The sequence below is a fragment of the Camelus bactrianus genome, chromosome 22, assembly GCF_048773025.1.
Source record: "Camelus bactrianus isolate YW-2024 breed Bactrian camel chromosome 22, ASM4877302v1, whole genome shotgun sequence".
NCBI lineage: Eukaryota > Metazoa > Chordata > Mammalia > Artiodactyla > Camelidae > Camelus > Camelus bactrianus.
This window is the reverse complement of record NC_133560.1, coordinates 11,093,660-11,107,047: the sequence shown is the minus strand read 5'-3', so window position 1 is coordinate 11,107,047 and position 13,388 is coordinate 11,093,660. Positions and strand designations below refer to the sequence as shown.

At 37.1% G+C, this 13,388-nt stretch overlaps 1 protein-coding gene across 7 annotated transcripts in view; it reads right to left on the bottom strand.

Moving 5' to 3' along the window:
• The window catches only part of FBXW11 (F-box and WD repeat domain containing 11), a 112,426-nt gene that overhangs the window by 88,475 nt on the left and 10,563 nt on the right, over window positions 1-13,388 (bottom strand). The window contains exon 3 of one of the 7 annotated variants that reach the window (XM_074350296.1): window positions 9,386-9,593. The exons of the other annotated variants lie outside the window; for them this stretch is intronic. The gene's annotated coding sequence lies outside the window, so the exon portion shown is untranslated. The remainder of the gene's footprint in view (window positions 1-9,385; window positions 9,594-13,388) is intronic. 7 annotated transcript variants of the gene reach the window in all.

Sequence of the window (13,388 nt, the reverse complement as noted above, 5' to 3'; positions counted from 1 at the left end):
AACCTGACCCATATCTTTATAGGCACTACACTCCAAGTAAGAAATGAGGTTGGTCGTACCAAGTACAAATACCAGATAAATAAATAACCTTAGAGAAAGGAATATATTTATCCTCTAAGTTTACAAAAGTCCTGCAAACTGCTACCGACACAGAATGCCACCACTATTACCAGCAGAGCCAATGTTGCCCCCCTCCTGAAACAACTAACCTTATTCAATGCATTTCTGCATAACTTTATCTCTTCCTTCATATTATTTTCCTACATTTATTTTTCCTCTCATCTTCATTTACCCAATTATTTTGTTTGTATCCTCCTACATTGTGTATGTATGTCACTGTAATCACTCATTCTTTTTTTAAAAATAAGGTTTAAGGATATACCAACAGTAGCAACAGTCATTACGTTTCTGAGCTGAGAAAAAGGGAAAAGCTGAAAACAAAAAAACTATAGGAATAAAACCCTAATACTGATTGTCAATAACATAACATACGTCATCACTGTCCTTGGCAAAATCGACAACCACATGTGGACATTCCTGCAGCCAGGTTGCTGCTTCTCTTTCTACTGCCAATAAATAAACTATGCAGCTTTTAACTCAGAAAACTCAGGAAAATGCAAATGCATAGAAGTCCTATGTTTCTCCAAGAATGACTTACCTGTAAAGTACAGAAAACATCACAAAAACAAGAAAGCACCATGGCACTGTGGACAGAGCATAAGTTTTGATTTTGTTTGGTTTTATTTTGTTCTGTAATTGATAAAAGAAAAACAATGAACTTGAATCCAACAAACCTCTGGATTTGATTACCAATTTACAAGAAATACAAACAGGAACAGAATATGTGGACCTAATAGGAACTTAACAAAATCCAAAATCTGGAAAGTAATACAAGAACAAATGACCAATTCAGTTTCTTCAATAAATATATGCCAAGAAAAAAAAAAAGATGGGAGAGGCAATTTTTATAGATTTAAAGAGATATGAGAGACTACTAACTATATGCAATGTGTGAATCAAGCCTGACTCCTAATTGAAAAAAAACCCACAAATATTAAAAAAAATTTATAAGAAAAACAAGACAAATTGCAACAGAGAGCAACACAATGTATCAGTTCCTCAATACTGTCAAGGCCATCAAAAACAAAGTCTAAGCAACTGACACAGCCAAGAGGAGCCTACAGACACATGACAACTGAATGTAAGGTAGGATCCTAGATGGAATCCTGGAGTAGAAAAAGGACATGAGGTGAAAGAAAACTAAGTACAGCTGAATAAACTCCAGGGTGCAGTTAATAATAACGCATCAGTATCGCTTCATGACTACACTAACGCAGGATGTTAACAGTGCGGGAACTAGGAGCGTGTGAGGATTCTGTGCTATCTGCTCAATTGTCTTGTAATGTAAAACTGTTCTAAAATGTAAAGTTTATTAATTTAAAAATTATCCCTAAGACAATTAGGCAAATATAAACACTGACTATTTGATATTAAGTAATATTGTTAACTTTTTAGGTGTAATAATAGAACTATGTGCTCTATGTTTATGTGTTTTTTAACCGTCTTTCGTTTCGAAGTCCTTATCTTTTACAGATATACGGAAATCTTCACGGATGGATGGATGAACTTTAGTTAGAAGAGCAGACTAGAGCAATGTTTACCAAAGTTTATAGTATTCAAGGTGATTTTTGGTGACACATAAAGGTGTTTTAATATTTAACAGCTATACATTTAATTTAAATACATATTATAAAAAACATACAACTAGCACATGAAACCCATGATTTCATAGATTTTAATAGCTTAGGGTAGGTTTCCCTTACGAAAAAATTTATTGAGACTAAATAAAGAAAGTAAAAAAAAATTTTTTTAAACCCTAGGCAGAGAGGGACAGTATAGCTCAAGTGGTATAACACACGCTTAGCATTCACGAGATCCTGGGTCCAATCCCCAGTACCTCCTCCAAATACAAATAAATAAATAAACCTAATTACCTCCCTCTAGTAAAACAAAATAAAACAAAATAAAATAAAATAAAATAAAAACCCTAGGCAGAAGTTGGTTAAGATCCCAGGTCCAATACTATGTGACCTTAAGCAAGTCAGCTGTTCAGATGGGTAACAGCTCCTGCCACATCCAAAGCAGGAACCCAATAAATACTAGCTACAACATTATTGATTAAAGTCAATCTAAAACTCCAACAAAGTCGAAAAGACTGGAACTGAGGAGACGGAGTTAAGCGTGAAGTGAGGGGGGAAAGGCAGGAAGCACGAGGGCTGGCAGAAGCGGTCTGGGCAGGGGTAGTCAAGGCGTCCCCCTCTTCTCAGTGTCTCCAAATACTGACAACCTGCTGCTGCCCACCTCCAGCCTGGAAAGCCTGCTGCTCTGGAGTCTCTGGTGCAATTGAGAGTCCGAAGATGCCATCTAACACTCCTCAAACTAAGGTGACAGCTAGAAGTGCAGCCTCTAATATAATCAGAAGAGTATTTCTTTTTTTACCCCAGACAGGGATAAGAAAGAGCACAAGGCTTTGTAGAGATAAATAGACAGACAGGAAGGAGAGAAGGAGGGAAGGTGAGAAGGAAGGAAGGAAGGATCACTATCTCACCTTGAGCAAAAAAATAGTTCCCTTCTCCAGTCTCCATTTCCTCACATGCTAAAATGTGAAAAACTTTCAAGGTTATTGTAAAGGTTAAAAGGAATAGTAGATACAAATCTGGCATTTAACAAGTGCTACTTCCCTCCCTCCTTACTTTGGCAGAGTGATAGAGAAACCCTGGTGAATAAGAGGAGTTGGGATGAAATGCACAAAAATTAGTAAAGAATAGCCTCAGGTTGTATTCGTTTTGAACCTAAATAATGGAGGAGAGAGATTCTGGGGTCAGAAAGTTTGGGAAATGCTGGGAAACATATTATTAAAATGACAATTATCAAGTGAATTTCTAAGAGAAGGAGATTACATGCAGCATTTACTAAATTTACTTCACCTACAGAAGCCAAATCCCAGTAACAGTGATTCTATTAATCACTGATATACACATATACACACAGAGAGAGAGACAAAAAAGAAAGGAGGAGGATGGAGGAAAGGAAAGGTTAGCAGCTTGTAGTAGCTAACAACTCCTTTAAATTGACAGCTGAAGTATTAGTGAGATAAGACCAACTGGACAGATTAGAAGCTAATGACAGGTTTTAAAATCTGGTTTAGAAGCAGAGATGGAGGGAAGGGATGCTCTCTGATCTTCTGAAAGGAGTTTCTGATGCCCACAACTTACTTTTCAAGATCAAGTCATTTAAAACTGAGAGATGATACTGTAACAGAAAACACCAAGCATTAAGCAGAGTGAATGTATTCATCATTTTAACAGTACATATAAACTTCTGATACAAGATGGTAATTCTCATTTGCCCTCCCAAATGTATTCCTTCATTCAACTGGGCAACTGTATGGCATGCACTGTGCTAGATGCTGGGAAGATGCTATGAAATGAATATGAAATGACAGACATGATCCTTGTCCCCATGGAGATTACCTTCTTAATAAAGGAGCTGACTGTCTAGTGGGGGATTATGTAATACATTTATCAATTACAATTATGGTAACAGCTGTGAAGAAAAAGAACTGAGTGCTGTAAAAATATGACAAAGGGAATCTAACCTGCGGGGGTACCTAGGGGACCCAGACACAATCCCTAAGGAACTGATGCTTAAACTCAACTCTGAAGGATAAGCAGAGGTTAAATGGGCAAGAAAGGAGTTAAGGGTGAAGTCTCCAGGAAAAATAGCAGATGATAATTCTTGTCAGGTCAAGACAGAATCTGGTGCACTGGAGGAAAGGGTGGGGGAAAAATCACTGTGACTGAAGTACAGAAAGCCAGGGTGAAAAAGAGCAAAAATAGACAACACTCAAGAGGAAAACAGAAGTGTTAAGGCTGGGGTTTCTGACTGTGCAACTGAAATCATCAAAGGAGTATCAAAATAGAAGGCAATGGCCCTGGAAACCTACCTAGGTTGCTCTCCACACAGATAAGACATTTCAAGGAACCTCTATAAAATATGAGAGGGAAAAAAAAAAAAGGACTGGAAATAGGGTTCACTGCGTGTAATCAAATAAAAGTCTACCTGAGAAGTGGAAGGAATTTCCAGCAGAATCTCACCTCCCAGCTCAAAGCAGCAAAGGCTGGTAGGAGTGAGTGTCCCCGAAGCTGTCAGTGAGGCCAGGCATGACTGATCCTCGAGTGCTCCATTAAGAGCGCCTGCATTGCAGCCAGGGGCCAGCCAGAGCAGGGCCTGGCTTATGCCTGCCATGGACAGTCCACTAAAGAAAGCAGATATTCCTGCAGCTGGCTTCCAACAAAAATGGCCATTTCAATCACAAAAGGGCAGTGCTGCCCCAGCCACAACAAACTCAGAAGTTCCTCACCCTGGTGACTTCCTTCCGTCACACCAAATGCACCTGAATCTAAAATCAGCAGAGGAGAACGACAGCTAATCTAAACATTTCCCTTTCTTCACAAAGACACATAAATAGCCAAACACATAAGAAAAATATGTCCGCTGTCACTAGCAATTAAAGAAATAATTTTTAGTAATTTTTAATTCATTAACTAAATTGGGATTTATAAAGAAATTAATACTTTAAAATGGCACAAACATGAAGAAAACAGCAGTTTCACAGAATATGGTTGATCTGACATGTCATGTTCACACAGACAACAGAAAGTGGGCAAAACCTTTGGCTACATAAAATACACAAGCTCTTAAAAATGTGTACACCCTCTGACCCAACAATTCCACCTCTTAGAACTCACCCCACGGTAATACTCACAGATTCGTTCAAAGATTACACTACTAGAAAGAGTAACCCAGCTTTAAGTTGCTATAAATTAGAAATAACTTGAAAGTCTAATAAAGAAGTCGTTTAACTAGTTAGCCATTTGCACATTCATGTATATTAAGCACCCCTTCAAAATATTATTAAGAAATATATGATGGTTCAGAGAGATGTCACAAATATTGCTGAGTTTTCAAGGAAGCTTGCAAAATAAGTTTATGTGTGAAAAACAAATATAAAACATACATGAAAGAAAAATGTATGTATCTGAAGGAAAAGAAGTATATCAAATATTAATAGCAGTTATCAGGGAACTTTTTTATTCTTTTTGTTTCTTATTTTACATAATTTTAATTTTCAATTTTTCTATAATAGATATGGATTACTTCCTATAATAAATATGGATTACAACCATAAAAAACAATTATTTTGAGATGGTAAAAACCATAAAGCTTCTAGAAGAAAACACGGAATATCCTTAAGACCTCAGAGTAGGCAAAAATTTTATAAACAGGACAGAAAAACCAGTAACTACGAAAGAAAAAATTGATTAATTTGACTTTATTAGTATTAAGACCTTCTGTCCATCAAGAGACAGTATTAAGATATTGAAAAAGCAAGCCACAGAACAGGAGGTGTCTGCAATATGTGTATCTGGCAAAGAACTCCCACAACTCAGTAAGAAAAATACAGTAATTTTTTAAAAGGGTGAAAAATTTGAACAGTCACTTCTGTAAATAAGATATCCAAATGGTCAATGGGCATGAGAAAAAAAAGCTGTTATTAGTCGTTAGGGAAACATAAATTAAAACAACAAGATACTACTTCACACGTATCAGAATGGCTACAATTGAATGACAATATCCAGTGCTGATGAGTATCTAGAGCAACTGGAACTCTCACATATGTACAGGCACTCTGGGAAAAGATCTGGCAGTTGCCTGAAAAACTAAACATACGTATACACTCTAGCCCAGCACTTCCACTCCTAGGTATACTCAAGAGAAATGTCCAAACAAAAATGTGAACACATATGTTCATCAAGCTTTATTTATAACAAACACTGAAAACAACCCAAATACTCATCAGCAGGAGAATGGATAAACATCACTGTTGTATACTCATATAACGTAGTAATGCTAAACAATGAAAAGGAAAAGAACAACTGATACGACAAGGATGAATCACAAAAACATGCTGGGCAAAATAAGCAAAACACAGTAAGAGTGCACGCGGAATATGCATGTTGTACCACTCCAGCTACATGAAATTCTAGACCACGCACAACTAATCTACAGTTATGGAAAGCAAGTCATCTAAGACCAAGGATGCTGGTGAGGGGACGGCAAAAGGGAATGAGGGAATTTTTCGGGGTAGAAATGTTCTATGTCTCAATTGTGGTAGAGGTTACATGAGTGTATATAGTTTTCAAAACTCAAACAGCATACTTAAAATGAGAATATTTTATTGCATGTAAACATACATCATTAAGCTGATTCAATAAAAAAACAAACAAAAAAAACTACAATACAGATACCAGTGCACACTCATCAGATTGGGCAAAATGAAAATGACTGGCAAAACCAAGTGCTAACTGGAACTCTCCACATGCGGTGGGCATGTTAACAGGCACAGCGCTCGGAAAACAGTTTAGCAGAATCTACAGAAACTAAACATACGCCTACCCTCTGACCCTGTAATTCCACTCTGGGATTTTTATAACCAAGAGAACCAAGTGCTTATATCCACCTTAAAAATGTTATTCATAATAATAGCCCAAAATTAGAAACAACCCAGCTAATTCAACAACAGTAAAATAAACCACTGCACAGGGGGAAAAAATTAGTTACACACAACAAAATGGATGAATTTCACAGATATAATAATGAATGGGGGTGAAAAACACAGGATTATATGCTGTATAATTCCATTCATACAAAATCTAAAAATAGCCCTAACCAACCTATAGTTTAAAAAGGCGAGAACAGACCTATGGGAGGGTTCTGACTGGGTGAGGCACAGACAGGAGAAAGCCCTCAATGGGCTCTACAGTGTTCCATATCTTGATTTGGGTAGTGGTTACACAGTGTAGTGTACACACATGTAAAAATTCATTGAGCTGTACACTTAAGATTTGTACCCTATACTATATGTAAGTTAAACACAATAAAAAATATATACAAATGCCCTTCAGCCAATCTTTGCTCATTCATTGAAGCTGCAAGTTTATTACACAGTCCAGTATCCAGGTGTGGCTCTTGCCAGTGTGAGTCACTTTCATTCCCAGTCTACTCATTTACATTTTCTTCACGTCTGTCTCCCTCGGATCATCTGAGCTGGCAGTGCTACTAAATATCTGCTGTAAATGGCATTGGCAGTGGGACAGGATAAAGTCATGTCCCAACGAGACAGGGAGGATTTCCAAAATACTTATTAAGAACACTATGGATGGTTTTAATAAAGGTATAATGTTAAATCTACGGGACAGTCCCTTGTTGATTCATTATCCTTGTGATTAAATTCTTGCACAGACTGTGGGGAAAATTAAACACAAGCAGCCAGCACTCTGAAAACAAGTATTAGCATTGCTAATATTTTGCTTGAAAACTTACTTCCATAATTATAAAAAAAAGTGGTTTTAAAAATCACATTATTCATATATACAACTTTCAGAGAGAAAGCCGTGTCAGAGTTACTTTGTTGAAGCATGTTATTTGCATATTGCAAAACTAAACACAGTGACAATGCATGAAACTATTACTACTGTCTTCCAAAATTAACCAATAGATTATAAAAACAGGTAGTTAATTTCCAGAAACTGACTTACAAATGCAAAGCATTTTAGAAACAGGATTTCATGTTTTAATAGAGTGTGATTTACATTCTCATTAATACATACACACACATACTCATCTCTATCAATACAACCTACCCATTCTACATTTAAAATGTTTCATTTCCTCCCCTTCCGCACCATCTGTTACTATCTTGTGATTTCTTCCCTGGAACATTCCAACAGTCTATTAATTGGTCTCCCTGCTCCAGTGTATCCTCCAAACTGACTGCCAGAATGACCTTTCTAAAGCTTTCAAAATCTCTTTGAAAAAAAGAGATTTTGCTCAAACTTTCAAGTCACCTCTCTTCTCAAACCATACCCACCATCCTCACCTTTCCTCTCCTGCAGTGATGACAAGTTCAAAAGTAAAGAAGGCCTTTCCTGGTGACCAGGAAAAGTACAAGCCTTGACTCAAAAAGGCAGCCACTACTCAGCTCCAATTTTCAGGGAAGGCCAAATTAGTGTTTTGACATTGAATGTCTTAATTTTTTTTAAATATACGCAGATCAAATAAAAAACATCCGTGCATCTCAATCTATCCATAGGCTCCTTATGTGTAACTTATGACCTAAAGGATAGGATATGGCCAAGATCTGGTCATAATCTCTTTGCAGATTTACCTACCTCAATCCCTTCATGCAAACTACATTCCAACAATCCACAGAACTACTTACTTGTCCCTCCTGACAGACAATATACACCACTGCCTGACAGCTGTCATTCTCTCAGTTACCTTTGCTAGGAAATTCCTCCCCCTGCCACAACACATCCACATTCATGTCTAATTTTTGCTCAGGCCTCAAAGAGTCAACTTTATAAAAATTTCCTTTATGAAATTCCCTTCCTTTTCTAGCTCCCACACACTTTATGTCTACCTCTCATGATCCTTACCAGTTTTCACATTATACTACACTTTTTTATGTAAAAGACTGCAAGATTCTGAAAGCAAGGTACACATCTGATTCTGTTCTTTTTATTTACCACAGGTAAAACAGGTTACCAAACAGTACCTGTTCATGCACATGCTCAATTATGAATGAAGTTCTTTATCTGCCTATCTGCATAACAATGAGAACCTCAACTAGATGGCCACTACACAGACTTTTGAGAATCAAAGTCTAACAAGTTTAGAAAAATATTCCTGTAATATTAAGTTTGAATCAGAACTAACACGAACTCATGGTTCTCTTTTAAATATACTTAGTTCTGTCCACTGGAATGGTTTAGAAGCAACGACAAACCAATAGTATTGATTTTTGGTTTCCAAACACCATTCTCCACTAAAAGGAACCACAGCTTCTCAGAGAAATGGTTGGATTCCCAATATGCAGGGCAAGTAGAAAGCCAAGAAACAAACCAGAACTGATGGGTTCACACCTGCTTCCTTTTTGAAGGGGCTCTCATTAGCCAAATCTGGGACAATCTGAGCATCAGTATAAGACTGCAATTGATTGTTAACACACTGAACAAATAAAAGTCCATGAGAGTATGGTGATACACAAAAGGAAGGAGGAGAAACAGGGATGGCCTCTGTGAATGCTAACTAGTAAATGGAATGACAGAAAACCACAATTTTGTAACTTATATTGTAATAACTGATTTCAGGATCAGGATGCTGAAACCTCTGGGTGAAAGGTTTTAATGGAACAGGATATTTACAAGGTACCAAAATACTGTCCCATAGATTCCATTCTAATAACAGGATAAAACCGTACCTTGATAATGGAGAGATCTGGCTGTTGCCACCTTAGGCAAGGGGTCAGATTTGGCACAGCTCTTAATGGGGTAACCCGTCACCAGGTGCTTCCTGACATGACTCAATGCAAAGTACACTTCACCTGTGATGAAGCATTCTTGTCAAAATGTTTAAACGGCTGCAATCAAACCTCTCACATAACTTCGAGTTTACAGGAAGTACAGGAGCTAGAGAAACAAGTTAAATAACACCATGAGGAAATAGTTAAACAAGTAAAGAATGTTGCACATCCTACAGGACAACTAACTGAGCTGGACTCTTAAAAAAAAATCAATTCTGGAAGAAGAGGGAAAAAGGCAGAAGGACTGTTCAATATGAAAAGAAATTAAAAGAGACATCACAACCAAATTCAAAGGGTGTATTTTGTTTGGACCCTGTTTTTGTTTTTTAAAGAGGAGTGCTACAAAAGGCATTCCTGGGACAATTGAGGAATTTAAAATTTAACTAAATATTTGTTAGTGTATTATGGAATTACTTTCAGTTTCTCAGATGTAAAAATAGTATTGTGGTTTTAAATATGTATAAAATATATGGCTATATATATTTGGTTATATATGGAGATACATACTATATATACGGTGTGTATGTGTGTGTGTATGTGTGCTTTTAGAGAGAGACTACTCTTATTCTTAGGAGACACACACTGAAATGTTCAGAGGATAAAGCATCATGTTTGCAACTACATTCAAAATGTTTGACAACAAAAAAGGGTATGTACTTGGAGAAAGAAGGCCAGGGAGGGGGAGGAGGAGGCTTGAGGGGAGGGAAGGGAGGACCAAGGGAACTAAGAGAGAAATCATACAAATACGGCAAAATGTTAACAACTGTTGAGTCTAGGTGGTGAGAGAGTACAGGTGTTTGTTGTACTGTTTTTTCCTCTCTCTCTCTCTCTGAAATTCTTCATAATAAAAAGTTAAGGGGTAAAAAAAGAGAAGAGCAATTCAAAAAGCAACCAGCTTAAAAATCCATGTTAACACCATCAGTGTCAGGAAATAGAGTACTCTTAAGCAAAACCTCTGAGAGTATAAATTGTTGCAACGTGACCAGAGGACAACACGGCAATGTCTATCAGACTTTTAAAGCGCCTATCCAATGACATTTACTCCCAGGGATCTGTCCTGAAGATACACTCCTCCATATGTGAAATTACATACATACACATCAGGTTATTTTTTACAGCATTGTGTATAACAGCAAAAGACTGGATTCAAATAACCTCTATGTGTATCAGTCCAGACTGACATCACAAATTATAGCACATACAATAAATCAGCATGCATCTTTTAGGCATCTCTTCAAAAAAATATGAGCGCTCTTTGGGAACTAATATTAAAGATGACCACGTCATATTTCACATTAAAAAAAAATCAAGGTGCAGAATAATGTTCACAGCACCCACACATATATATGAAGACTACACAAGAATGTGGTTGAGTAGCTGGAGCTAAAAAGAACGGGAAATGCTTTCCCTTACTGTGTACTCCTTTTTGCACCTTATGAATTTTGTATCATAGACATACATAATATATTCAAAAAAGTTTTCTGTGAAGAATTGATTGTAGCTGTAATGAAGTCTTCATATCTCCATGCTTTCATTACCAAAACCTAATTATAGAAGTTATAGCTCACCTGGGAATTAGGGTCTAAAGTCAGTACATAAGGTGAAAACAGTATACAGTAAAAATTTTAAACATAAGCCACACTGGACCAAAACACCATCTCAATAATTCCTACACAGCTCATTTTCACTACAGCACTTGAACAATTCAGTGTTTCCTCAACTGACTAGTGGATTAAACAGCTGGCTTGTACTCAGGCCTCATGTTATGATGTTAAAAAACGTGTCTTTACAATACCATAATCACATTCATCACAGCTAGACTAAGACAGGCTGAAAGAAGAGCAAATTTCCATTTCCCATTTCACGCTTGATCCAGAACGTTCACTGTTTAGCTTACTTCTCCTTTGTTTGTCACCAGATGCAAAGAAATGAATTTGATAAACGTACATAAGATGTGTAGTAACAACATGGCGCTTTAAAAAACACATTTCAAAAACTGTACCTCTATTAATTCAACAAACCATTACAGTGGAAAAATCACAACCCAAACATAATGGGCTAATTTGCTGCCTGGGAATAGGTTTGTAACAGTTCCCAGATCAAGATGAAAAGGAGTGGTAATACCTCTTGATCAACATCACACATGACCCCACAACCTTAGCTGTAGCCATTCCTTTACATTAGCATTTCCATACACAGGTAGAGATTCCCCAATCTTCACTGTGAGTAACCTTATAACTCCACTAAGTAAAGTCAGCTACCACTAAAGCTAAAATAAAAACTCCCCAAATCTTTCCATACCTGCTCTGGTGAGCTCCAGATCAACATTCCTACCAGAGAACTTATTTTAGAGGCGTCACCCATAAGCAACTCAAATTCATTATAAACTGAACTCATTCTCTCACTCCTCCCCACCCCTACTCCCCTTAATCTGTTCTTCTAGTGTTCCCTATCATGGAAAAGAGAACAATATCCATTCTAAAGCCCAAGGCAAAAACCTAAAATTCATACTATATTCTATCCATCCCTTACTCTTATAACCAATCCCCAAGTTCTGTAGAAAGCAAACCCCCAGCACGCCACCCCCATCATGGCCACTGTCAATGCTTTGCTTTGCCCTTCATAACTGCTCACTTGAACTAACTGGTCCTCCTGACTTCAGTCCCTTCAAACGATCTTGCACACAACTGAAAAGTTAACTTCTTAAAATCCAAGTCTGCTTACGTTACTTTGTACTTTAAGAAGAGAAGGATGAAGACCAAATCCAAAAGTAATGCTATAGTAAGCTAAATACAAGGCCATTTCACATGATATAATGCAAAAAGAGTGTACCACCAGATTTTTTTATGGTATGTTCCTAGTCTACCCCACACTATATGACTAAACTAAATACACTAGTAAGTGTGTTTCAGTAAAATAGAGGCCACAGGAAAGCAAAGAAAATTCAACTGCCTTCTTAGAATCAAAAGTGAACACAAAATGGATCATAACAGTAATAAAGGAACCTTAAGGAAAACAAAGGGCTTCCCAGATCTATAAGACAAGGGTGAGTTCAAGCTGAATGTATTAGCATGTTTGAAATGAATGCTGTAATCAGAAAAGGATCTGGCAAATAAAAGCAAATGGAGAAGCTGAAGGAAGAGGGAAAAACCATCCACCCCTAAACTGAAAGCTGAATGAGGTTGTCTCAGCTCCTTAGCCCCTCCAAGGTCAACAAAAAAAAAGTCACTTCCCAGGTCAAGTTCATGCTAACTAAACCACCTGACTATGATCTGACCTGATAGGTAAAGCTGACCGACAGGAAGAGAATATTCCAGTCATTTGACTTGAGTCTTCAGGTCCCCCTAACTACTGTTATTTGAAAAACTTAAAGTGGCATATTAAGTAGGACCTAGTAAGCAAATATACATATCAGAAAAGTTTATAATAATCGTGCCAACACACACATATCATTATAAATTAATAAACTGGAATTCTGGCTTTACACATCATTGTTGCACAGCTGGTTAACGAATTTAAGTCCAACCCTGGGATGAGGAGCTGCTTTCAGCACGCTGATCAGATTTCTAAGAGTGTTAAATCCAGGACCAAATATAGGATAAGGTAAATTCTATAACTGTATGTGTGGCTATTGAAATTAATTAAAATTAAAAATTCTGTTCCTCAGTCAGAGCCACTTTTTAAAATATCCACATGTGGCTACCACATTGAATAGCACAGACACTGAACATTTCCTTTATTATAGAAAGTTTTAATTGGACAGCATTGTTCTCGAAGACAACCTTAAACTAACCCTACTGTAAGTTCTCCTGAGACACAGCTGGGCAGGTAGTCTTGGATAGCTAACACAGACTGCTACAGAAAGTAAGAAATAAGATATTCAACAACAATTGTTTCCTTT